General features: G+C 40.6%; 1 long non-coding RNA gene across 2 annotated transcripts; it reads left to right on the top strand.

Annotated features, from left to right (window-relative positions):
* On the top strand, window positions 1–27,368 carry LOC121472820. 2 transcript variants are annotated; one of them, XR_005983017.1, is made up of 3 exons: window positions 1–377; window positions 25,647–26,087; window positions 26,803–27,368. It is a non-coding gene; the product is annotated as an uncharacterized LOC121472820 (long non-coding RNA). The 2 variants fall into 2 exon arrangements; XR_005983018.1 differs by lacking the exon at window positions 1–377 and adding an exon at window positions 20,571–20,695.
* The last annotated feature ends 434 nt before the right edge of the window (window positions 27,369–27,802 follow it).

The raw sequence follows: 27,802 nt of genomic DNA, 5'->3' as shown, positions 1-27,802 counted from the left end.
CGCCGCGTCCTCCATTTTGAGCTCCCTGCAGCAGGCCGGAGAGCGGCCATCTTTCCGCGCACGCAACTGGTGCCGAGCGGGCCGGCCTCTCCGCCCGGCGTAGGACCGCACATCGTGGCGCGAGGCCCGGCACCAGAGCCGCCCGGCCCACTCCACGGGGCTCTCCCGCGTCCGACGCGGCGCCCACGACTCGTGGGCCTTCCCCGCCTCGTCGGACATGTGCGCCGGGACGAGCGGGCCTCGTCGCCGCCCTCCGCGCCTCGCGGCGGCCCCACACCCCAAGAACGCGACGACCGCGGAAAAGCCCACCCCGTTGAAGTCCTGACCAACCTCCGCTCAACCATCTCGACGGAGAAAACCATAGCGGCTTTCCTCTGGTAGGTCAAACGTCTGGAGACTTAAACCACTGTACGAGGGCAGGCAAGAAGGTGCGGCGGAATTCGCACGCGGCCGCCACAACACCCAAGCCAGGCCTCAAACCAACCACGAGGCAAAATGGGTCCTAAAAAAGGCCCAAGGCCTGGAACCTTCCCACCCACTCACAATCCGAAATTCGGGGTCAAGAACATCGTAAAGTGGCTCGGTGGCGCGGCAGTTGTAAAAGGCACGCGAGGGCCGCAGGCAGCTCAAAGAGGCCAGGCCCGCGGGAGCCACACCCGACACTCACCTGTGTTCTGGCGGCAAACCCGTTGCGAAAAAGAACGTTCAAGGCGGCTACGGCACTTATATACGGTCCTCCCCCACCCTCGGGGAAGAGGGCGGAGCCAGCACACGACACCACTTTCCCAGTTTACCCCGCGCCAACTCCATCAGGCACCGGTTCAATCGCCATCCCCTCCCCCTACTGCTCGGGGACCGTGGGCGATGTGCGCTCAGCCCACTAAAGAGCGCACATCTCCTCGCGCATGCTCCTCTTGACCCCGATGACGGCGGAGTGAGTGGGTGGGGAGGCGGGGACGAGCTATCCGCTCGTTCTATGTTAGTGAGAGTTTAACGACGGTCCCTGGGATTCCCCAAGGCTGAAGCGAGTCCTCCTTTGTATGAATTACTCTCAGCTCCAGCTGAAGGGGCGGGGTGGGCGGGGGGGCCGAGGAGGCGGCCCTGCGGGGAAGTACTGAATCTGCCCTCTACGGTTCCCGGTTTAACTGCAAAGATGGTGTGGCGATTGGAGTATGCCTTCCCTCCGCTGTATACCTTCAGTTCTTAACCTAGTCCTCTCCAAGGTCCAGGACTGCCCCTTTGAGCCGTTTCCTCCGCTCGTCGCAGGTCCGCCCTGGGCTGGCTCCTCCCTCGCCCCTGCCTTCTCTTCCTCTCGGGGCTGGAGAGTACAAGGCCCGGGCTCCCAGGGCAGCGAGGGACCCGGGGGGCCGCCTTCACAGCCGGAGAATCCGCAAGGGTTTCACCTCGGTGGCCGTGACCCGGACGAATGTGCTCTTGGGCTAGCCTTTTGGCTTGTTCCAGTCCGAGCCCGCTGCTTTTACCGAAGCCCGAGTCCCACGTTCACCCCATATGGTACTCCAGACGTCTAGTTCTTCAGTTCAGAATAGATTTCAATCCCACAGTCTGCCTTTTAACTCTAGTTTCATTACGTTATAGAAAGACCCTATGTGTGTCTACTGTCGTGGTACATTTTTTCTACAGTGTACACTCATTTGATTGCTAGCATGAGAAACCTAAAAAGAATTTTTCAAATTCAGTCTTTCCACATGATCTCAAGTAGAAACTAAGATCTACGGCTTCAGCAAAGCTTATCCACCCAATTTCCTATCCCCAACACTTGCTGCGAATCACTGCTTCTTAAGTGGCCTAGCCCATTTAAATAAATGAGTTCATTTTCTGTTAAATGGATTTTAACTCCATTTTAGCATAAATTTAGGGCGAAACCGGATGAGGCCTTTTTGGTTGGCAATCAGGACAGACTGAGAAATACTTTCAAGAAGGAACTTTTATTTTTAATGAGCTAGTTACTATATCAGTATGTCTCTTCCATGTGTGGAACATCACTGCAACTCCTCCAGCCAATCTGTTAACAAATGCTTGAAACCTACTATGTGTCCAGTGCTAAGCGAGTTCTGTGGCATGTGCAAATAAATTCTCCTTTGGAGAGGAACCCACGATCAAATTGGAAGGGGAAAACTAATATATAAAACAACTGGGAAGCAGTTAAAGGCAAACTTGTATGGTGCTTACTTTTTATTTCATTGTAGAATATAGTTCGAGTCCTAGCTTTCAGTTACTTCTCACAACCCCAAATCCCTTTTTTACTTTGTAAATGAAATAAGCCTTCTGGGCAGCCCGGGTGGCTCAGTGGTTTAGCCCTGCCTTCAGCCCAGGGCGTGATCCTGGGGACCCAGGATCCAGTCCCACATCAGGCTCCCTGCATGGAGCCTGCTTCTCCCTCTGCCTGTGTCTCTGCCTCTCTCTCTCTCTCTCTCTCTCTCTGTCTCTCATGAATAAATAAATAAAATCTTAAAAAAAAAAAAAAGGCATTATAAAAAAAAAGTTAAAAAAAAAGAAATCTTCTGAACGAGACTTCCTATATCTTCTTGTTTTACCACTCTTTGTAGATATAAGCTTCTAAAAATAAGGTTTTTTAATTTCTTCATTAGTAGGTTTCTAGCCTTCTCTTTCTAATTTTGAGAGTTTTCATGAAAGAACTTAGGCCATATAAAGTTTCCCTAGAAATTAATATATCTTTTTCCAGCAAAAAAGCATTTTCTATGTCTATTTTTCTAGCTTCTTTCCTTTCATAAATTCTTTTTTCACGTTGCATTTTCCTAGTGCCCTTACCCAATCATATATGTATGGAATAAAATCATCTTGATATGCTCGTCAATATTTGTAATAAGATAAAAATGTGAGAAATACCAATTAAGATTGTTCACTACCAATAGAACAATGCAGATACCTCTGCTCTTTTTTATTTGCTTGGAGATATTAATGACTATTCTCTTGGAACTAGATTCCCATAGTCTGTCATATTTGTAATCATAGTAATATGAACTGCATGGTGTGCTATGTCAGACTAAGATTAGGATGCCATACTAGATTTATTACTTTCCATACCTTTTTTTTTTTTAAAGATTTTATTTATTCATAAAAGACAGAGAAAGAGAGGCAGAGACAGAGGCAGAGGGAGAAGCAGGTTCCATGAAGGAAGCCGGAGAAAGGAACTCCATCTCTGGACTCTGGGATCACGCCCCAAACCAAAGGCAGACACTCAACAACTGCTGAGCCACCCAGGCGTCCTTTTTCCATACTTTCTTAAGCAAATCTCAAATGGTTTAGGTTTGAACATTATTGGAGATAATACTAGGTCATATAAATATTTCAACAGGAATAGGAAATTTTTGAAAATGTGAAGAAATAGTGACATGAGGGAAGGAAGCAAAGACTTAAGACTGAAAGTTGAGTACTTGAAAGCTTTACATGGCATCCAAAATTGTAGTTCACATCTAATCTAAGAAGAGTCAAAATGAAAGTGTTTGTTGGTAAAAGTATCAAAGATGATTTCCATTTAATAAAATCAAAGGGAAAAAGTAACCTCTGTGAAATCTGCACAATTCATTAAAATGTGGCATTGCAAACATAAGTACTTTTATACAATCCTAAAATTGCAATAATTGAAATGTGTACTTTCAGTTGAATTACTCTATTTGAAAATAGACCTACTATAATTCTAACAGTAATTTTTATAGATACGTGTTTTATGTTGGACACTCGGATTCTTTAATAGATGTGCACAAACATTTCCACAAGAGCTTATAAAAACTACAATTCCTGATTCAAATCTCACCTTTTAATTTTTCTAGTACTTCCTCCTTACAGCTCTTTTGAATGGTGAAAAAAATAATCCAGCATTCCACATAAAGTAACAGAATGGTCCAAGAGTGTTCCAGGAGCAGATAGACAGCGGGACTTTCATTATTATACCCAGGAAAGAAAGGAAAATTAAAGTGTGCCTCCAAAGCCATCCCAGACTGTAAGCAAGATTTCCCCAACGTCTTGGATTGCAGATGAGTATACACTTTATAAATATCTTATAGAGAATCCTTTTTAAAAATAGAACCTAAACTGGGAGGCCTGGGTGGCTCATTGGTTGAGCATCTGCCTTTGGCTCAGATCGTGATCCAGGGGTCCCCAGATCGAGTCCCGCATCTGGCTTCCTGAAAGGAGCCTGCTTCTCCTTCTGCCTATGTCTTTGCCTCTCTGTGCCCCTCATGAATATATACAATCTTAACAAAAGAAAAAAAAGAAATTAAGGAAAAGCAAAATTATACCTAACTCCTTGATCTATAAGTAACCTCCTGGGCCCCACTGACTAGGTGCTCTTATTCGTGTTGTGATAATGGCCCAGACTTTTGAGGGGTGGGGTATCTCGAGTCATACTGTGAATTAAGTTTAGGCCCTAGCCACAAGGCTCGGCTCCGGGCAGAAGACCCCTTCTTGCCCCGGTCGGGCCGGCGCGACGCGGATGCGGGGCCCGGGGAGTCGCGCGGCTCGGGCACGCCCAGGTTCGGAGGCGGGGTCGCGGGCGGCGCTGCGGGTTCTCCGGGGCCCCCGGCGGCGAGGCGGACACCGGGCGGCCCGGGGCCCGCGCCTGCTCCCGGACCCGGCGCCCCGCGCGGCCGGTGCGCGGGGACACCTGTAGGCGGGCCGGGACCCGCGGGTTCCGTCTCCGCGGCACCGAGGCCACCCCGCCCCGCCCCCGAACACGCCCCCAACTTGAGGTCACTTTCTTGGGTCCTCTGACTGCGGAAGAAAGCGCGTAGGAGACGGAAAACCCCACGTGGCTCAGGGTGGGGGTCGGTTGTCGTCACCTCGGCGTGGCCTCTTTTCAGAGGGCGCTGAAGGAAATACTCTGTTTTTAAAAAGCCCGATTCCCTAGCCACCTGTGTTTTGAACATAATCCTACAGCAGTTTCCCCCACCGCGGTTTTCTAGGAGATACGGCACGCCTTTTAGTAACTTAAAATGGTTTTAACAGTAACATTGTTGAGACTTGTAGATGCATTTTTGGGTTGTAATCTAAGGTCGTATTTTAAGATTTTCCTTAAAGTTGTTCATACTATTTAGAGTAGCAAACTGTTAAAATACATGGTAGGAAACATCTGGATGACCCCTTTTAGGGGGGAAAAAAAGGTTTTCAGTTATTAGTAAAAGGGTGAACTGCAATAGTTCTTTAGTATCCATAATTGTGGTTCACCAAACACCTTTCAGTATTGGCTAATCACTCTGCTATTGGGCCTAATTTCAAGCAGCTTTAGGTAATTACATTTTGCTGTGGCCTGCCGCATTTTCATCTTGCCTATGACCGTTGAAAATGATCTTTAAAGAGGGGTTTTAGAATATGATTAAGTCAAGGAATTATTTGGATTGAGAATCCAAGTAAAATGGCTCTTCAGTATGCCAGGCAGTGTTCTGGTATTTGCAATATGTAACGAAATCCCATCACCAACATTTTACAGATGGGGAACCTGTAGGCAGCTGATAGTTGATGCATTATAAGCAAATGCAGACATATATTCTTTTTAAAAGTTTCACTTCTTAGGCACCTGGATGGCTCAGTAAGTTAAGCGCCTGCCTGCAGCTCAGGTGGTGATCCCAGGGTCCTGGAATGGAGTCCTGCATTAGGCTCCCTGCTCAGCCAGGCATTTGCTTCTCCGTCTACCCTTCCCCCTCCTGCTCATGCCCTCTCTCTCTTACTCTAGCCCTTTCTCTCAGGTAAATAAATAAAAATCTTTTTTAAAAAGTTTCAACATTTTGCACAAAATTATAAAATACAATATATCACATTGCTTCTTTCACTTAGTACATCTTGGAGATTTTATGAGTGCTTTAGGGCCCACCAAAGCAACACTGGACCCCAGGTAATCTGACTAGAGTGCTGGTTGTAACTTTTACACTGGCAGGTCTAGGCAATCTGGAAAATGAAAATAGCAGTAGCGTCGGATTCAGAAAATCAAGGATGGACTCAGTCCTTGATCTGCTGCTTACAGATGAGTGATAGCCAGCAATTTTTGGTTTCTCAGTGCATGTGCTACATGAGTCTGTTCATTATATTTAGTACTTATCTCACAATTCTAATATGCAACAATGTGAAAAGATAAGGGGGCACTCAATTATCTAGTAAAGATGGTGTTTCTAGAGGCTTTTTGGAGAATACCTGCCCTCAGTTCGTATGCATTGTGAGACTAACTTGACTCCGTAAAGAAAATAAACTTATTAGAATATTTTTATTTGTAAAAATTTTGAAATAGCTAATACATGTACATAGTGAGACATTATACAGATGTTATGCAGAGAAATGTTACTCTTTTTTTTTAAATCAGTTTAAAGAAAGTGAAGATTATGCCAGGAAATTAACTAAAGATATTTCTACAACTCCTGTCATGATTCTAAGACCAGTGCCTGACAGAATAAATGCTCTCTTATTCAGTAGAAAAGAAAGAATAATTTTCCCTCCCTGACTATTTTTCATGAATCTGCATTTTATAGGCAATGTTCACTTTCAGGACTTCTGTCTTCATAGGTAACATAGTGCCAAGAACACTGGACTAAAGAGCTGGAGTCTGTTCCTAGCAATTTTATTTATTAGTTGTATGATCTTGACCACATCACTCTTGGGCTCATTATGCTATGATTATAAATATCGAAGAATACCTATTTCACAGAACGGATTGTAAGGATTTCTTTTTAAAGATTTTATTTATTCATGAGAGACACACAGAGAGAGAGGCAGAGACAGACAGGCAGAGGGAGAAGCAGGCTCCACCCAGGGAGCCCGATGTGGGACTCTATCCCACGACCCCAGGATCACGCCCTGGCCTGAAGGCAGGCGCTCAACCGCTAAGCCACTCAGGCTTCCCTGATTATAAGGATTAAATGAGATAATGTATCTGAAGATGCAGACTACTTTTACAAATGTTAATGCTCATTATAATTAGAAAATAATCTTTAACGCTTTCAAAAAAAAAAAAAAACACAAGAAAAATCTGTTCAAAATGTAGAGAAATTTACCTGTGTCATTATTCATCTTAATGAGTACTACTTGGTCCATTTCATTGAATTATTAGAACTATATAGATTCACCAATTACATATGGCACACACCATGTATGTTCTGTAAGTGGCAGGGACTTTTGAATTATGGCATTCCTTATATGCTGGGAATTCTAGAGGACTTCAGAGGTCAGATTTTATTCATTTTATTCATTTTATTTATTCATCCATCCATCAAGCATTCACTGAGTGTAAACTGTGTGCCAGGCACTTAGCTAGACACTAAGAAGATAAAAACAATAGGGCTTGGATAATGTGTGCGATAGAGCCCTGGACAGGAAGGGAGAGGGAAGACTAACATGTTGACTCCAGGGAAGCATGAATGCTGGAACCAGGAGAACCTAAGCTGCTTTAGAGCACTCCTGAGGGACTCAGACTTGGGGAGGAGAAGAAGGCATCAGCAGGAAAACTTTCTCACCCTGGTTGGTTAGGAATCAGCCAGTGAAGGAAGCTATTCGGGGAGAGGGGTGTTTTGGGTGATTGCCTTAGAAAACAAGGTGGGAGAAAGAGTTTGCTTCTCTACAGATAGGAGCAGAGAGCGAGACAAAACTATTCGGTATTCACTGAGGCCCCTGAGGAACCTGTGTAGAAAATTGGGGCTTCAGAAACAGAAAGATGTTAGTTCCAGTCTGGCATATATCCTAACTGAATGTGTGGTTCTGGGCAAGTTATTCGGATTCTTTAAGTTTCGTCTTTCTCATCCATAAAAAAATAAAGATGATAACACTCACCCCATAAGACTGCTATGTAAATGAGATAAGAAAATGTTTGGTTTTTTTCACCAAGTTAGAACAGTGATTGTCAGGGAATTGTTTGTTTTTTCCTTTTTGTTCGTTTTTACCCATTGTCTATAATGCATAGCACTTTCAGTGAGGTAGCTCTGAAGTCAGAAAGCCTTCACTCAAATCCCTGTTGGCTCTCCCATGGCTAGCAAGCGGATGTTTGGCAAGTGATCTAACCTCTCTAAGCCTCAAATTTCATATCTATAAAGTGCAGACAATAATAAATAATATCTGCCCCAGAGGATTGTGGTGAAGATTAAATAAGTCAATCAATGTAAAACTCCTTACCCCAGTGCCTCGGCACCTGGTAAGCATTCAATAAATCTTAATTGTTGCTTGTTATTTTATTTTTTCTTATTCGAGAGTCTTTGCTAACTGGAATCTTGTCATAGGATGAAGTTTCTTTTCCAAGAAAATGCCACAATTACCTTGCTTTCAGCTCTGTGTTTAATATCCCTGCATTTTAGATTTGCTTATTAATTTTTCTCATAGGCCCTTTTCTCAGAATCTTAAAGATGCCATGTTTTGAATAATTGGGAAATTAGAAATGTTGAAGAAAACAGTTTTTCTTTAGGATTTTTTAAAAACTAAAGGCAGGGATCCCTGGGTGGCGCAGCGGTTTGGCGCCTGCCTTTGGCCCAGGGCGCGATCCTGGAGACCCGGGATTGAATCCCACATCAGGCTCCCGGTGCATGGAGCCTGCTTCTCCCTCTGCCTGTGTCTCTGCCTCTCTCTCTCTGTCTGTGACTATCATAAATAAAAAAAAAAAAAAAAAAAAAAAAAAAAACTAAAGGCAGCATAAATCATCACCTAATTCTAAAGCCCTGTCACATCCTTGTACTTTCTAAGATTAAATGTCCTGCATGCTTTTAAAAAAATTTATAGTGTCTTTTAAATTATTGCTGTTATCTCTGTTTTTCTAATACCATCTGCTTTTTGTGGTTGGTATTGTTGCTTTAAAAAACATTTTTTTAGGAGTGCCTGGGTGGCTCAGTTGGTTAAGACATCTGCGTTTGGCTTGGGTCATCATCCCAGGGTCCAGGTCATGATCCCAGAATTCTGGGATCAAGCCTGTTGTAAGGCTTCCTGCTTGGCAGGGAGTGTGCTTCTCCCTCTTTCTCTGACCCTCCCCCTTGCTTGTGCTCTTGCTCACTCTCTTCTCTCAAATGAATAAATACAAATCTTTAAAAAAATTTTTAAACATTTTATTTTTTGCATCATGTTAAGTGTACCCTTTTGATCCCCATCCCCTATTTTCCCCATACCTTCACCTACCTCCCCTCTAGTAACCATCAGTTTGTTGTCAATAGTTAAGAGTCAGTTTCTTGGTTTCTCTCTCTCTTTCTTTCCTTTGCTCATTTGTTTTGTTTCTTAAATTCCATATATGAGTGAGATCATGTGGTATTTGTCTTTTTCTGACTGAGTTACTTCACTTAGCATCATACTTTCTAGCTTCATCCATGTTGTTGCAAATGGCAATATTTCATTCTTTTTATGAGTAATATTCCATTGTATATAATTGTGTATATATATACCACATCTTCTTTATCCATTCATTTATTGATGGACACTTGGGCTGCTTCCATAGTTTGGCTATTGTAAATAATACTTCAATAAACATAGAAGTGCTTGTATCCCTTTGAATTAGTGCTTTGGGTTTTTTTGGAGGGGAGGTAAATACCCAGTAGTACAATTACTAAATCATAGGGTAGTTCTATTTTCACTTTTTTGAGGAAACTCCATACTGTTTTTCACAGTGGCTGCATCAATTTAGTACCATCTGCTTTTGGTATATCTTTTGCTGCAAGAACTTTGCAGACCTATATTTTATTTATTTTTAAAAATATTTTATTTATTTATTCATGAGAGACACACACATATACAGAGGCAGAGACACAAGCAGAGGGAGAAGCAGGCTCCCTGCAGGGAGCCCAATGCATGACTCAATCCTGGACCCCTGGTTTAAAGTCCTGATCCAAAGGCAGAGGCTCAAATGCTGAGCCACCCAGGTGTCCCTGCAGACCTATTTTTAAAAAACACCTAACTATTGGGCACCTGGGTGGCTCAGTTGGTTAAGTGTCTGCCTTCGGCTCAGGTCATGATCCCAGGATCCTGGGATTGAGCCTCGCATCAGGCTTTGGGCTCCCTGTTTGGTGGGGAGTCTGCTTCTCCCTCTCCTGTCTGCCACTCCCCCTGCTTATGCTCTCTCTTCCTGTCAAATAAATAAAATCTTAAAAAAATAAAAAATAAAAACACTTAGCTACTTAATATGTCTTGATTATTACAGAAACAGTATGTTACGCAATCATCGGTGAAAAGAGAAACCGGTTTCAATCACTAGGGAACCACGATAGTAAGAGATTAGATTATCTTTTTTTTGTTGTTTTAAAACACACTAACTCAAAATGAAAAAAGAATGTGGAAGCCATCAGGTGAATAAAAACTACTGACAATTCTCTCAAAGAATTGTATATCTGCCACTGCAGAATAACTACTACAGTTCTTTTTTTTTTTTTAATTGTACTGTATTATTTCAATCAACTCCAGTTAACTTGTACCAGCCTTTACTACCAACATCTACAATAATAAACACTCCAAGCTGGAAGAGAGTTTATTTATTTATTTGTTTGTTTGTTTGTTTATATTTATTTAGGAAGAGAGTTTAGTCTTCATCTAGTGAGTCCCCAAAATTTTACAGATGATGAAAAGTATCAAAATAACTGAGGGGTTTGCTCAGTGCTCCTATGGCTAAAGACAAAGGCTGTCCATCCTATGGGCCTGTTTTTTGCCTTCAGGGGAAAAGTCGTGGGAATTAAAAGTGCACATTCTAGGGCCAGACTAGCTAGGTTTAAAGCTTAGCTCTTATATTTACTAGCAATGTGACCTTAGACCTATTACTCAACCTCTTTGAGTTTCAATTTCCTCATCAGTATAATGGAAAAAATATTATTTAAAGAGTTGTTATAAAGATAAAAAAGTTAAGTTATATTTTTAATGTTTCTTAAATTCTCTATTATTATTTTGTCTGTTTTGTTCATTATTCTATCCTTAGAATCTAAAATGGTATCTGTACAATAAATATTTAAGGCAGCAGCTCTTTCTGACCATGAGTCCTGTTCTTGTGCTTTAATAAAATAACCTATTTGCACTATATATAAATAAATAAATATTTACTTATTTATTTATTAAACGAATACGTGAATACATATTCACTCTGGTCCTTTTTAAGTTTCTTATAAAGTTTGTTGTTTCAAAAAAAATGAATGATGCACTATGTGCTATCATTGATTAATTGACTCTAAAAGGTTTTTAAAAATATTTTTGTGAAAGGATGGTTTTCACTGTCAGGCATCAACAGATTAATTTTAGTTACAGAAGGCAAGTGAAAGCTGTAGGTAGAACTACTTTTTTTAAAAAAGATGTTATTTATTTATTCATGAGAGACACACAGAGAGAGGCAGAGATGTAGGCAGAGGGAGAAGCAGGCTCCCTGCAGGTCCCTATAGGTAGAACTACATAACAAAAATTTTTGTTTACATTAATTAGTATGTTATGGAGAAATAATGAGTGAATATTTTGGTGAAGGACAGATCAATCCACTCAGTAAAACCCGAGCAAGATAATAAGACCTTTCTCAGGAACACCTGGCTAGCTCAGTCAGTGGAGCATACAATTCTTGATCTCGGGGTTGTAAATTCAAGGCTGATGTTGTGTATAAAGATTACTTAAAAAATAAAATAAAAACCTTAAAAAAAATAAATAAATAAAAAATAAAAATAAAAACCTTAAAAACAAAAAACACCTTTCTTAGATGCATCATAGTCAAACTGCTGGAGACCAAAGATTAAAAGCAAACAAACAGGGGCACCTGGGCAGCTCAGTTGGTTAGGCCTCTGACTCTTGATTCCGGCTCAGGTCATGATCTCTGGGGCCTGAGATTGAGTTGCAAGTTCAGTGGCATGCTCAGCAGGGAGTTTCCATGTGATTCTATCGCTGTCTCCTTCTGCCCCTCCCCCATCAAAATAAATAAATGAGTAGATCTTGAAAAAAAAAAAAACCCCGCAAACACTGAATGTCTCAGAGAAAGATAGGGGAACACATATGGGGGAGCAACTACTGGAATGATGGTGGACATCTCATCAGAAAGGTGGAGGCAAGGAAGTAGAGGAACACCATCTTAAAGTTCTGAAAGAAAAAATAATCAGGGGCACCGGGGTGACTCAGTGGTTGAGCATCTGTCTGGCCCAGGTCATCATCCCGGGGTCCAGGGATGGAGTCCCACATCAGGCTCCCTGCAAGGACCCTGCTTCTCATTTGCCTGGGTCTCTGTCTCTCTCTGTGTGTCTCTCATTAATAAATAAATAAAATCTTAAAAAGAAAAGAAAAAATAATCAAAGCTGTCAAACTAGAGTTCTATATCTAGTGAAAATACACTTTACGAATGAAGGTGACAAAATCATAATGAGACACCACTACATACCTACCAAAATGGCTAAAATTTAAAAGACTGAAAATACCAACTTTTGGCAGGCATTTGGGACTCACCCACAGCTGATGAGCATGTGAAATGGTATACATTCTCTTAGGAAAACAGTTTGGCAATTGTTTTTTTTTTTTTTTTTTTTTTTTTTTTTTTTTTTTTTATGATAGTCACAGAGAGAGAGAGAGAGAGGCAGAGACACAGGCAGAGGGAGAAGCAGGCTCCATGCACCGGGAGCCCGACGTGGGATTCAATCCCGGGTCTCCAGGATCGCGCCCTGGGCCAAAGGCAGGCGCCAAACCGCTGCGCCACCCAGGGATCCCTGGCAATTGTTTTTAACTCTTAAAAAGTTAAACACGTATTTATCATATGACTGTCCTTTCTACAACTAGGTGTTTACCCAAGAGAAATGAAGGCACATGTCCATACACACACTTGGGGCCAGACACTCATAGCAGCTACATTTATAACTACTAAAAACTGAAAACAAGCCAAATATCCATCCACAGTTTGAATAAACAAATTATGATAAATCCATACAATAGAAAACTACTTAGCAGTAAAGAAGAATGAACTCTTGATATATGAAACAACATGAATGACATTCAAAATAATGGTGCTGATTGAAGGAGCAATACAGAAAAAGAATACATGCTGAATCATTCTTCATTGATATAAAACTCTAGAACATACAAATTAATCTGTAGCAACAGAAAACACATTAATAGTTGCTAGGGGATAGGGACAGAGACAAAGGACAGAGAAGAGAGATTACAAAGAGGTGTGAGGAAACCTTAGGGGGTGATGAATATATTTGTTTTCTTGATTGTGATGATGGCTTCATGGGTATATACATATGTGAAGTTATCAAATTGAATGCTTCAAATATATGCAATTTACCAGATGACAATCATACCTCAATAAAATCAGAAAAAATAGAGAAAAAAGAATGAAAACAAAAGAGATATGTTTTTGGATGTTTGTGTGTAAATATATATTCTAATATATATAAAAACTAAGAGAATTTGTTGCCAGCAGATTTGCACTATGAGAAATGTTATAGGATATTCTTCAGGCTGAAGAGAAATAATACCAAATGGAAACTCAGATCTTCAGAAAGAAATAAAATGGAAATGATTCATATAAAAGACTGTCTTTTCTCCTAATTTCTTTAAAATGCATAAAATTACTTAAAGCAAAAATTTTAACATTGCCTCACAAGGTTCATAATGTATGTGATTGAGTGCATGTAAAAATTATAACTTAAAGGACAGATTCAGTGGTGATTGGGCCTATGGTGTTGCAAAGCTTCTACACTGTACAAAAAGCTGATATTAATTCTGTGTATCACCCTTATAACAAACATTATAAACTTAATGCAAAGAGATAGTGCTAAAAAGCCATTAGATAAAGAGAAATTCTTAAAGAATTTTTAAATAATCCAAAAGAAGAGGAACAAAAAGAAGATGAAAAAAGAAAACAAATAGTAAAATGATGTACCTGAATCCAACTTTTTCTATAATCACAATAAATGTTTTTTTTTAAAAAATAAATTTTTATTTATTTATGATAGTCACACAGAGAGAGAGAGAGGCAGAGACACAGGAAGAGGGAGAAGCAGGCTCCATGCACCGGGAGCCCGACGTGGGATTCGATCCCGGGTCTTCAGGATCGCGCCCTGGGCCAAATGCAGGCGCTAGACCACTGCGCCACCCAGGGATCCCAATCACAATAAATGTTAATGGACTAACTATTCCAATTAATAAGCAGTTTGTCAGAATTGATTAAAAAAAAAAAAAGACCTAACTATATCCTGTTGACAAGAGACACATTTTATTATATACATACATATATATATATTAAAGATTTTTTATTTATTTATTCATAGAGAGAGAGAGAGAGAGAGAGGCAGAGACACAGACGGAGGGAGAAGCAGGCACCATGCAGAGAGCCTGATGTGGGACTCGATCAAGGGTCTCCAGGATCACACCCTAGGCTGCAGGCAGCACTAAACCACTGCGCCACCAGGGCTGCCCTATATATATTTTTTAAATATTTTATTTATTTATTTGAGAGAGTGAGTGAGAGAAAGAGAGAGAATGGGAAGTGGGAGGGACAGAGAGAGAGAGAGGGAGAAACAGACTCCTCACTGAGCAGGGAGCCTGACATGGGACTTGATCCCAGGACTCCAGGATTCCTACCTGAGCCCAAGGCAGATGCTTAACTGACTGAGCTACCCAGGCACCCAGAGACACATTTTGAATATTAAAAAACAAAACAAAACTTAAATTATGCAAATAGAATTAATGTATTTTGGCACATTGGAAATGGCTCTTAAACTTTATGTGTTCCAATGACTATATCTATAAAACAGGAAATAATTATACTGTCCAAGATTGTAGTGGTTACAAATAATTAAGTGGTTATTATGGACTTTGCAAATACTGTTTGGTGGCATTATCATTTCTTTATAATAATTACTTAATGTATATATTTTACTACAGTCATTCTGTTGTTCCACTTGAAACAAACTCACCAATGTTAAATGTAAACATTTTCTTTACTCCGGTTTTATAATATATTTTTACTGTAGGGAATAATTGAAATCATGGTTTTGAAGTCAAATATCCCTGAATTGCTCTTGGCTTTGACATTTACTAGGTGTCCTCAGGCAAATTTCTTAATTTTATTATTGAGCTTCAGTTCTTTCATCCTTCATCTTTCAGTTCATTAAGATAGTACTTCATGGATTAAGTAAAATAATATTATGTGAAATGCTTAGCACAGAGTCTGGCACATAGTGAAAACTCAATAGAGTAAATTCACACACCTTCTTAAAAACATCATAGGGGCACCTGGCTGGCTCAGTCAATTAAGCCTCTGACTCTTGATCTCAGCTCAGTTTGTGATCCCAGGGTTGTGGGATCAAGCTCTGTGCTCAGTGGAGAGTCTGCTTGAGAGTCTCTCTGTCCTCTCCTTCTGTCCCTCTTAAAAAAAAAAAAACCAAACCCAAAACACTGTATAAAAAACTGTTGAGAAAAGATTTTTTAAAGTTTTACCTCTGTTGCTACTTTCAACAGATTCATTATTAACACTGTATTTTAATGACATAAATGCAAAAAAAAACCTCTACAATAATGCAAAGGGAGCAAAATATACCTCACTATATAACAATCCCTTAAGTCTTTAAATGGTCAACAAAGAAAAAGAGTAATGTTTCCTACAAAATTAAGTTGGCTTCTACGTCTTCTATGGTTGAAAATATTTTATTCTGACACTAAACTTAAGCAGTCAAATGAAGCAAACGAGAACAAGCCAGCAGAAGGAATCTATTATTAGACTCCTAACCTGAAGCAAAAGTTATCTGCAGAAACCCTCATTAGATGTGCACACGTCCACTGTGACAGGTTGTGGAAGAATATAAAAAAGCATGAAGGTGCAGAATGGAACCTGGGAGTCTTCGGGGTCAGAATGCTTAACTGGAATTAGAAGACAGGATTATATGAAACTGGAAAAAATACATTTTGTCTTGGTTAATCATCATAAAATGAAGTAATAGTACAGGAATATTTTGCTCACACAACTTTTTGTATGGCACAAATGGCCATTGGAGTTCATGAGTAAAGGAGAGAACTCCAGCACAGCTGGCTCCCCTCCTTTCTCAGATGTCACTTGATATACTGCATTCTCAGAGGGATCCTCTCCAGCATATCTAAAAAAGTTCCCTGTTATAACCTCTTCTTTGTTTCCTTCTCAGAGCTTATTACAACATGTAATTATCCTATTCATTTGGCTACTATTTCAGCCTTGTCTCCTCTACTAAAATGTAAATTTCATGAGAACAAGAGTTTTGTCTGATTTTTTTTTTTACCATGGTATCTGGTGCCTGACACATTAGTAGATGATCAGTAAACATTTGTTGAATGAATGAATCAATGAAGAGGAAATCTGAGACTGCAATCTGCTTCCCCCCAAGTAAATCTCTTCCACTGACAAATGTATGTCATATCCAGTTTGAGAATTAACCACTCAACCATAAAAACTTTTCCTTTTTTTTTTTTTTAATATTTTATTTATTTATGAGAGACACAGGGTGGGGCAGAGACACAGGCAGAAGGAGAAGCAGGCTCCATGCAGGGAGCCTGAGGTGGGACTCCATCCCAGGTCTCCAGGATCACACCCTGGGCTGAAGGTGGCACTAAACTGCTGGGCCACCCGGGCTGCCCCATAAAAACTTTTTTTTTCCTATTACAATCATTCCAAAATTCTTATGTTTTCCAGGAGTCCACCTAATGTGCCTTGATCTTTTTCTTTTTTGAGCTCAGACTTGCACTGTTTTCTTGCTTGATTTTTTTTTTAATAGGCTCCACACCATCATAGGACTTGAACTCACAACCCTGAGATCAAGAGTCACATGCTCCACAGATTGAACAAGCTGTGGGACCCAGGAAATTTAACAAAAATCCCCTACCCCTGGACAAGCAGAGCAGGACTAACTCCAGTTGTGCTGCGCCCGCCACCTCCTGTATGACCCCCACATGACCTGCTTATTGCTTAAGGCGCTCCCCCACCCTAGTCAAGCCGCTGGGCACACCCTAATGGGAAATCGGCTCATAACTATGTAACCCCGCCTTGTGCCTGCCAAAACTGCGCGCCAATTCTGACCAAAGTAATAGGCCAGTTCAAATGGATACTATAGGGTAAAATGTTATTCAATCAGCCACCTGCGTGTGGACCAACATGACTGCAACTTTCTGCGTATGTTACAATCCCATTGGCCACTGGCCCCTGTAAAGCTGCTACGCCTCTTAGTCTCGGGGTCCAAGTCCCTGCTCCGCTGTGTCGAGTATACTTGGACCCAAGCTGGAGCTTGCTAATAAACCCTCGTGGGCTTGCATCGGTGTTGGCTCCTTCGTGGTTTCTCTGATTAGCAATCTTGGATACAACAAAGCCAGGTACCCTTCTTCTTAATTTTTTTAGGTTTGCCTCAGAGTGACAGGCTGACCCCAGCCCTGGTGAGGGCAGGGAACATCCTTATACATTGCTGTCCTGATATCCCTTTGGCAAATAGAGAATGTCATTTTCATGTGACCTAAAAAAAAAAAGGAGTTGATTGCACCCATAACTGAGATTGGCTTAGAAACAAGTAGAGATAGTAAGGGCTGAGGGAGCTCCTGGAAAACAAAATGTCCCTATTTCTTCATCTATCCACCCAATCCATTCATCAATCATCCCTTCATTCAGCAATCATAGCATTTACTAAGCTCAGATCTATATAAGAAACTGTTCTAAATGTTTTATTCATGTTAACTAAATTAATCTTTATGGCTACCCTAAGGGTTTATGCTGTTATTATACCCAGTTTATAAATAAGTAAACTGATAACCATTTCTTAAGCATTATTGCCCAATGGTCTTTAAGAAGGAGTGGACAATCTTTTTAGAATCACACAGATAATGTTACAAAAAGATGATAATTTTCTAAATCATTTTTGACATGTCATCATGATGAAACAATATTTAAGCAAAATTACATATACTGTCCTAGGACTAGAGGAAGTGTTGCATATAACACATGTTAGGACAAAGTCAGTGCTAAACAAGAAAAATGAGCAAAGTGCTGTGCTGCAGAGAGGAGGCTAGAGGAGTGTGAAGAGTATGGTATTGGGGCTGGAGAGATTTGGGATTAAATCAGGTCTGTACTCCTCCTGAGCTCTGTGATCGTGGACAGGGTGCACAAGCATCAGTTTTTAGACCCGTGGAGAGTAACAAAGCCTCTAGCAGTCTTTCCTGAGTTCCCCAGACTGGGCCAAGGGCCCTCCTCTGTGATTCTCCATCACCTTTTACAGTGCTTGCATAGCATTTACCACATTGAAAGTACTTTTGATATGACCGTCTCATCCTTAGATTATAAATTCCTTCAGGGCAACAGTATCTGGGAAAGTCCCCTGTTCCCAATAGGGCCTGCCTGGGTGAACCCCTTGTTTCTAGTTAAATCTGACTGGTTGCTCTCTCTCAGTCTCTAAAAAAGCAACCCCCCAAACCAAAACCCCCAAACCCTCACAAGTCTTTGCACATTGAACTGTTCTTAGTTTTTGCAGGGCACCTAGCTCAGTTGGTTAAGCGTCTGCTTTCCCCTATGTTATGATCCTAGAGTCCCGGAATTAAGCCCCGCGTTGAGATCCCCACTCAATGAGGAATTCTACTTCTGCCTCTCCCTCTCCCCCTGCTCCTTTTCTCTCTTGTTCACTCTTTCTCTCTCAAATAAATTAAATCTTTAAAATAAAAAAAAACCTAATTTAGAAGTAAAAGGACAGATAACTGAGTTGAAAAACAACTAAAATATACATACAGTAGTGTAGGAAAGTACACAAAGTCAAGCTGAAAGTCGCAAACATGGTACAAAAGTAGGGTATCATACTATGGTCCTGTCACCAGTTTCTAATGGACAGGATTAGAGATTGTAAAACACTACTAAATTATAGTCACTAATTTCCACATAAAGGTAATTTTTGCCTTAATTTGTTCAAAATATTTTTTGAAGTCCAAGGTTAAACTCTTAAAGCTACAGAGTTTCTTCTTCCATAATGCCCAACTAGAAGTAAGGGGAAATATTTCCATTAGATAGCATACACAGCTGTTTGGTAGAGAATCCGAACACTGTCTTATCACAAGAATTTCCATCAGGTAGAATGCACAGCTTTACTATGTAAAATGAAGATTATTGAAATGTGAATTTATGAAATAATGTATGATCTCAGCATAATGGGTTGCTTTGTTCTGGCTTATGATTTCTCCCATGTTCTTTTTGGGATTTATAAAGGACCCTGAATACTGTTTAAAGATTTCAGTGATGGGATCCCTGGGTGGCGCAGCGGTTTGGCGCCTGCCTTTGGCCCAGGGCGCGATCCTGGAGACCCGGGATCGAATCCCACATCGGGCTCCCGGTGCATGGAGCCTGCTTCTCTCTCTGCCTGTGTCTCTGCATCTCTCTCTCTCTCTCTCTCTCTCTCTCTCTGTGACTATCATAAAAAAATAAAAATAAAAAAAATAAAGATTTCAGTGAGAGCAAATGAATGCATTTGACACTGCACAGATTGAAACATTTTTTTTTTTTCGAAACAATACTTTTTCTACAGAAGACTGCTTTACTGCTGAAAGCAAATCAGCATGGTGATCATCTACTGAGACTGGAAGAAGGCAGAGCCTCCAGAGAATGGGAAAGTACTCACATCATCCTCAGGGACCCTGGGTTTCTTTTACTCTACACATACTATAATTAGTTATACAGGTGGCTATTTTTAGAGCTAGGCTCTCTTATTATAAAAGGATTTGCTTTTTTAATGAATGCTCTCTGTCCTTGACTCACTTACCCAGCATTGACCAACAGGCCCAGAAGGGCTATGTCCTACAATACAGGGTTTACTAATTTGGACTCCCTCCTGGATTACATTAAAAGTTCCCACCCGGTTCATCACAACATATGTGTCATCTTCCATTGGTGATATGACTATGTTTATTTCTTTTTTTTTCTTTTTAAAGATTTTACTTATTTATTCATGATAGACATAGAGAGAGGGAGAGGCAAAGACAGGCAGAGGGAGAAGCAGGCTCCATGCTGGGAGCCCGATGTAGGACTCGATCCCAGGTCTCCAGGATCACGCCCTGGGCCAGAGGCAGGCCCTGAACTGCTGAGCCACCCCGGGATCCCCGACTATGTTTATTTCTGAGGCCTTTTTTTTTTTTTTCTGAGCAGCCGTTATTGTTGTTTTTGTTTCTTTGTTTTTTAGGTTAACAGTAAGATTGAGCAGAAGCTACAGAGATTTCCCACATTTGATCCCTTCCCATGCACAGCTTCCCCCAATATCAGCATCCCCCACCAGAGTGATACATTTGTTGCAACTGATGAACTTACATCAACATATCATTATCACTCAAAGTTCACAGTTTAATTAGGGTTCATTCTTGGTGTTACACATTCCATGGGTTTGGACAAATGTATAATGACATATATCTACCGTGATGCTATCATACAGAATAGTTTCCCTGTCCTAAAAATCCTCTCAGATGCTTTGCTTATTTATTCTTCCTTCCTCTCAACCTCCGGCAAGCTATGATTTTTTTAACGGCCTCTATAGTTTTGCCTTTTCCAGAATGTCATATAGTTTATTTTTTTTTTAATTTTTATTTATTTATGACAGTCACAGAGAGAGAGAGAGGCAGAGACACAGGCAGAGGGAGAAGCAGGCTCCATGCACCGGGAGCCCGACGTGGGATTCGATCCCGGGTCTCCAGGATCGCGCCCTGGGCCAAAGGCAGGCGCCAAACCGCTGCGCCACCCAGGGATCCCTGTCATATAGTTTAGAATCATACGGTATGTAGTCTTTTAAGATTGGTTTCTTTCACTCAATAATATGAATTTAAGTTTCTTCCGTGTTCTTTCATGGCTTGATAGTTCATTTCTTTTTAGGCAAATTATATTTCATTGGATGTAACATGGTTTATTTATACATTCACTGTCTGAAGGACATCTTAGTTGCTTCCAAGTGTTGGCTGACCATACTTTTTGAACTAAAAAATAAGTAATTCAAGTAAGAAACATTAGAGATTTAAAAAAAGAAAAAATGAGTCTCTAAGGTAAAAAATAAAAGTTAATACAAGTGGATTTGAAAAGATATTCTGCCAAACTCAGGAGAATTTTGAGACTCTTCCAAAATAGATATTTAAATCTAGAAACAATACTTGCTTAATCAGCAAGTAAGCCAACTTCAGTAATTTTGCCCTCGTTTGTGTGCACTTAAGTACAAAGATCAGTATTAAGTTACATTCCTAGACTGTTTTGATAATGCTTAATAAACAAAAGGAGACTGCAGTGGTAGGCTGTTACTTCAATCTAAATCTGTTGAATATAAAAGAAATACCAAAAAAAAAAAAAAAAAGGAAAGGAAATACCAATGGGCAAGGAAAGTTATTAAAAGTCAGAATATACGGTAATGGAGATAATATGGGGAAGTAGAGACTCATACTTTTGGTGGGACTGGGAATCAAGGCAGTCTTTTTTTGAAGGCAATTTGGAAGACTTTTCTAAAATTTTAAGTACCATACCCTTTGATGAAGCTACTACAGATTTGTCCTATAAAAAATAGGGGATCTCTGGGTGGCTTAGGGGTTGGGTGCCTGCCTTCGGCCCAGGGCATGATCCTGGAGTCCGGGATCGAGTCCCGTGTCGGACTCCCTGCATGGAGCCTGCTTCTCCTTCTGCGTGTGTGTCTCTCTCTCCCCACCTCCCATGTCTCTCATGAATAAATAAATAAAATCTTAAAAAAAAACAAAAACACAAGTGCTACATGGAAAGATGCTGACAATATATTAAATGAAGAAAACAACTAGCAAATAATAGCAGTGATCCCTTTATAGACTAGTATAAAATTAAAATATCTGGAAGAGTTTCTCCAAAATGTGTTAAGTGATTACCTCCTGCTAAGAGGGATTGGGGTTTTACTAGTTTTCTATTACTGTGTAACAAATTACCAGATTCAGGGATTTAAACTAACACCTAGTATTTTATTTTATGGTTTCAATAGGTTAGAAGTCAGGCACAGGGTGCCTTGGTTCTCTGGCAGGGAATCACAAGGCCGAAATCAAATAGTCAGCCAGGTAGAGTTCTCACGTGGAATCCATTTCCAAGCTCATTCAAGCTGTCTGCAATACTATGATTTATAGTAACATATATATATTTGGTCTCCATCACCATGTCTATCACAGGGTTCCTAAAACCCTTGGAATTTCCTAAGTGTGGAGAGTAGTAAAAATGTCTTTTGTTATGTTAATTAGATAACTTTTGGACCTCACCTCTGGGTGGGGGCTGGTTGCCAACAGAACCTACCAAGTGTTTTGAGGGTTGGAACTCTTATTTGCTTATTTATTTATATATATTTTAAAGATTTGTTTATTGTTTTGACAGAGAGAGAGAGCAAGCACACAGCAGGCAGAGTGGCAGGCAGAGGGAGAGGGAGAAGCAGGCTCCTCGGTAAGCAGAGAACCTCACTCCTGACTAGATACCAGGACCCTGGGATTGTGACCTGAGCCAAAAGCAGATGCTTAACTGACTGAGCTACCCAGATGCCCTGAGTTTTGTTCCCACCTCCCTGACCTTCAGAGAAGGGACAGGGGCTGGAGGTTGACTCAATCACTGATAGCCAAGGACTTAATCTGTTGTGCCTGTGTAATGAGGCCTCTGTAAAATCTAGGACAAGTTTCAGAGTTTTCCAGTTCATGTAAATTTGGGTAGAGGGGTGCACCTGGAGAAAATATGGAAGCTTCACACCTTTTCCTTATATCTTGCCCTGGGCATCTCTTTTGTCTAACTCTTCCTCTGTTATATCCTTTTATAATAAAGTGGCAATACTTTAATATGTTTCTCTGAGTTTTGTGAGCCACTTTAGCAAATTGATTGAACCCAAAGAGGGAGTGGGGGTTGTTGGACCCTCCAATCTACAACCGTAGGTCAGAAGCAGAGGTGGTAACCTGGGCTTGGGACTGGCATCTCAAGTTGCGGGGTAAGGAGGGGGGTAGGGGGAGAGTCTTGGAGGAATGAGCCCCTAACTTGTGGAATCTGATGCTATATATATATATATATATATATATATATATATAATCTGATGCTATATATATATATATATATATATAGTGTTAGAATTGAGTTGAGAGGTGCTTGGGTGGCTCAGTCTGCAGAGCATAAAACTCTTGATCTCAGGATTGTGAATTCAAGCCCCACACTGGGGCTTACATTAAAAAAAAGTAGGTGGGGCGGCTGGCTGGCTGAGTTAGTGGAACACTGGACTCTTTTTTTTTTTTTTTTTTTGAGAGGAAGAGTGAGTAAGAGGGAGAAGGAGAGAGAATCTAAAGCGGACTCCACACTGAGCCCAGAGCCCAATACGGGCCTGATCTTACCTCAAGATCATGATCTGAGCCAAAACCAAAAGTCAGGCACTTAACCAGCTGAGCCACTGAGGTGCCCCATAGCATGTGACTCTTGATCTCAGGATTGTGTGTCCAAGCTCCTTGTTGGGTGCAGAAATTACCTAAAAAAAATTAAAATTTTAGGAATAAAAGAAGTGAATTGTAGGACAGATCCCCAGCTGGTGTCTGAGAATTGCTTGGTGATGTGGGAAAACTACACCCTACCCCATTCCTCCATGGGAATTGGCAACCAGAATCATCATTGGCAGAATTCCATTCCCTGTAGTTGTAAAACTGAGGTTCCATTTCCTCAGTGCCAGTCAGTGAGAGCTGCTTGTGTTCTTTGTCAGGTGGTCCCTTCCATCAAGTGTGCCCAATCCTCATCCTTCTAATTTCTTCTTCTGCCACCAGCCAGAGAAAACTTTGATTTTACAGGACTCATGTTATTAGGTCCAACTCAGATAATCTATGTTGAGGTTGACTATTATGAGAATAAAATCCCTCCTATTCACCTTCCTGTACATCAGGAACACGCGTACACCAAGAAATCTTGGGGCCATCTAAGGATTTTGCCCTCCATAGGGGTGGGGGTAAAAGGAGGAGTATTTTCATTTTGTGCTTTATACATATTTGTAATGTTTGAATTTGGGGGAAAAGAACATGTGTCACTTTTTGTACTTCAAAATGTCTGGAAGGATATACCCTAATATTTTAACAATGATTAGTAGGAATAAGATTTTTTAAAAGATTTTATTTTAAAGCAACATCTTTTTTTTTTTTTTTTTTTAAGATTTCATTTATTTATTCATGAGAGACACACAGAGAGAGAGGCAGAGACACAGGCAGAGGCAGAAGCAGGCTCCACGCAGGGAGCCCGACGTGGGACTTGATCCCGAGTCTCCAGGATCAGGCCCTGGGCTAAACCGCTGAGCCACTGGGCTACCCTAAAGTAACATCTATACCCAATGTGGGGCTCAAACTTACAACCCTGAGATCAATATTTGCATATTTCACTGACTAAGCCAGCCAGGCACTCCCTAGATTTTCAGTATTTTTTAATTTTTATTTTTGTTAAAAGTAGGCTCTATGCCCAAAGTGGGGCTTGAACTCACAACTCTGAGTTTGAGTCACATGCTTTACTAGCTGAGTCAGCCAGGCATTTCAGGAATAAGATTTTTAAAAATACAACCATATGGTAACCAACTTTTTATCACATAACTATAAGAATATAAAGTTATTTCCATTTTAAAATTTAAAAAAAGTTTATGCATGTCATATACAAAGCATTGGTGCCATTTTGGCTAATGATAGTTTTTTTTTTTTTTGCCATAGTTGTAAATATACATCCTGATAGTGCAGCATGGCCAAGATGTGAAACTATGAATGCATTTGAGAAGAGTTTATTTATTTTATTTATTTTTTCGAAAGATTTAATTTTTTTATTTGAGAGCGAGAGAGAGAGAGAGTGAGAGAGAGAGAGCATGTGTGCAGAGGGAGAGGAGAAGCAGACTCCCTGCTGAGCACAGGGGGGCGGGGGGGGGGGGGGCTTGATCCCAGGACCCTTAGATCACAATCAGCTGAAAGCACAAGGCACATTTGCAGGCGCACCTTAAGAAGAAATTAGATAAATTCCTGATGATGGAGACACAGGTTATCAGGACCACTGCAGGTAGCATCAGGAGAGAAATTGTCATCTGAAGGGTTAGGTTATAGGGTGCTCTGACTGGTTGGAAGCAGTTGTCACACTGCTATGTATCTTGTCTCTTGTCTGTAAAATGAAGACATTAGACTGGATGAACTAAGGTCCATGTGTTTTGCTCAGTCTTTTTGAGATTGGTACCATGGTTTCTAATAAAATTCTCCTAGTGTTACCATCCTAAACAAACACAGGCTGGAAGGATTATAAGTTGAAAGGCAAGTTTTATGTTCTTTTGAATTATCAGTGTGTTCCCAGAGACAAAGGGTTGACACTGGATTAATCTGAGAAAACAAAGTACAAATATAAAATTTGACTGAAAACCCAAATGAGCAAGTCAGGCATGAAGAACTATAGGACTTTGGAAGGTGGTAAGGGAAGGATTCTCTCATGTGAGCCTCACAATTTAGAGGTCTGAAGAATAAAAATCTTTTTCACCCCATTCAAAGAAAACAGGCTTCTTCTCAGAGTCAATACCGAGTAACTCACTCTTGATCAGGAAGAGAGACTGTGAAGAAAAAGAAAAAAAAAAAAAAAAAAAAGGAAGAGAGAATGTGTTTGGGTCATTTCTTATATGTTTTCTGAAGGTCAGGGATCCCTAAGTGTAACACACAGCAAAAACAAACTGCTAACCTAGATTGATTTTGTATTTTCTGTTCTTTTCCAGCTGGTCTTTGTTTCCTGAAAGGAAGGACTGATGCTGATTAATTCAGAAAAACAAACTTGGAATGATAAAGTACTTTCCACACACTGCTGACAATCTATGCACTTGCCAGTTTACATCTTTCATCTCTCTCCTACCACTGCCTCCCTCCTTGGCAAAGTCCAAAGCCTTCATGAGTACTGCAGCAAAATCCTTATTCTTGCTGGGATCAGGAGTCATGTTTTTTACAAATAAAACATCTTAATCTAATAAAAGAGCTGGGGCCTGGGAGTGTCTCCCACAAACAAGTTCACTCATTCATTTGACAAATTTATTGAGTGCTTACCATGTGTGTGGGTAGGTGCTGTCCTAGGTGCCAGGCACACAGCAGGCAACCAAACCAAGTCCCTGTCCTCCTGGAGACGGCATTCCAGTGGAGGGGATACCAACAATAAAGAAGTCAAGGTAGAGTCTGGGAGATGCAGACAAGGGCAGTGGAGAATAGGGGAGTGTGGCAATGGGGTAAGGGGTGAGGGGCTCTCAGATGTGACTTATATCAGAATCACCTGGGAATTACACACTTGTTAAAATAGAAAGTGATTCAAAACAAAACAGATTGATGTACACTATCCCAGAGTTTCTGATTCAGTAGGCCTCAGGTGGGGGCATGAAAATTTGTATTTCTTTTCCTTTTTTTTTTTTTTTTTTTAATTTGTATTTCTAACAAGTTCCCAGGTAATGCTGATGCTGTGGGTCTGAGAACTATACTTTGAGAACCACTGGGGTAGATCATAGAGGATGTTCAGTGAAGTCTTCTCTGATACAATGACATATAAACAGAGACCTATAGAAACAAGCCATGTGGGGAAGAGCAAAAGCATTCCTCTCAGACAAATGAAAGTGGGAGCCCCTTGGAGTTTTTGAGAAATTGCAAGGGGGCTGTGGTGGCTCAGATGGGGAGTAAGGAGGGGAGGAAAAGAAGATCATATAGGCCAGATGGCTAATGTAAGGGCTTTGATTTTTATCCCAAATGAAGCAAAGAAACAGGATAGGATTTTGAGTAGAGGAATGACATGGTCTGTGTTGAAAGTGTTAGGCAAATGTAAGGTATGGCTCTCTACAGTAATAATGATGACTTTCAGCACACTGTGATACAATTCATACTTATTTCTTCTTGTAGATTGATAAATGCATGGCAAGGAAAGCCTGAATTGTTTGACAATTACTGTGGACTCCAAAAAGTTCCTCACACCTTCTGCCATGTGAGGATGTAATGTGAAGATGGCCATCCATGAGCCAGGGAGCAAGCTCTTCCAAGACACCAAATCCACTGGCACTTTGATCTTGGACTGCCAGCCACACGACCTGTGAGAAATCAATTTCTTTTTTTTTTTTTTTACAAGTCACCCAATTATGATATGCTGTTACAGCAGCCTGACCTGACTAGTACAGCAACTTACTGAATTTCATATTTTGAATACTATATGGAGCCCCTTTAATTGAATGTTAATAAAGAGTTATTATGCCTTAAAATAGTTTACTTTCCTGTGCCCCATGATTATAAAATCTACAAAAGCTGGGGCCATATGTTTAGATAGTGTGATTTTGCACACACATAGTCTTAATTACAGTTGTTTCTGTATCCTCTGTGCCCCATATTCTATGAGGCATAGTAGGCACTTAATTTTGTTTTGAAAGATGAATGAATGAGGGGCGCCTGGGTGGCTCAGTCAATTAAACATCTGCCTTCAGCTCAGGTCATGATCCCAAGTTCCTGGAATGACCCCTACACTGAGCTCCCTGATTAGGGAGTCTGCTTCTCCCTCTCCTTCTGCTAGTGCTATTTTTTATTCTCTCTCTCTCTCTCAAATAAATAAAATGTTTTCTAAAAAGATGAATGAAATGTTTGTTTTTACGTAGAATTGTACAACATCAACAACTAAGCCACAAAATTTGTATGAAGTTTCTTTCATCCATTTTCTTGATTCTCAGAATATTCCCATTTAGTAAAACCAATCATTCTCTCTCTTTCTTTTTTTTTTTTTATTTGAGTATAGTTGACGTGTAATATTACATTGGTTCCAGGTGTACAACTTAGTGATTTGACAAGTTTACACATTATGCTATGTCACCACAAGTGTAACTACCATCTATCCTGAAACATTGCTATTACAATATCA

This window comes from Vulpes lagopus, chromosome 1 (assembly GCF_018345385.1).
Source record: "Vulpes lagopus strain Blue_001 chromosome 1, ASM1834538v1, whole genome shotgun sequence".
Taxonomy (NCBI): Eukaryota; Metazoa; Chordata; class Mammalia; order Carnivora; family Canidae; genus Vulpes; species Vulpes lagopus.
The sequence above is the reverse complement of the archived record's forward strand: the minus strand, read 5'-3'. Positions and strand labels throughout refer to the sequence as shown.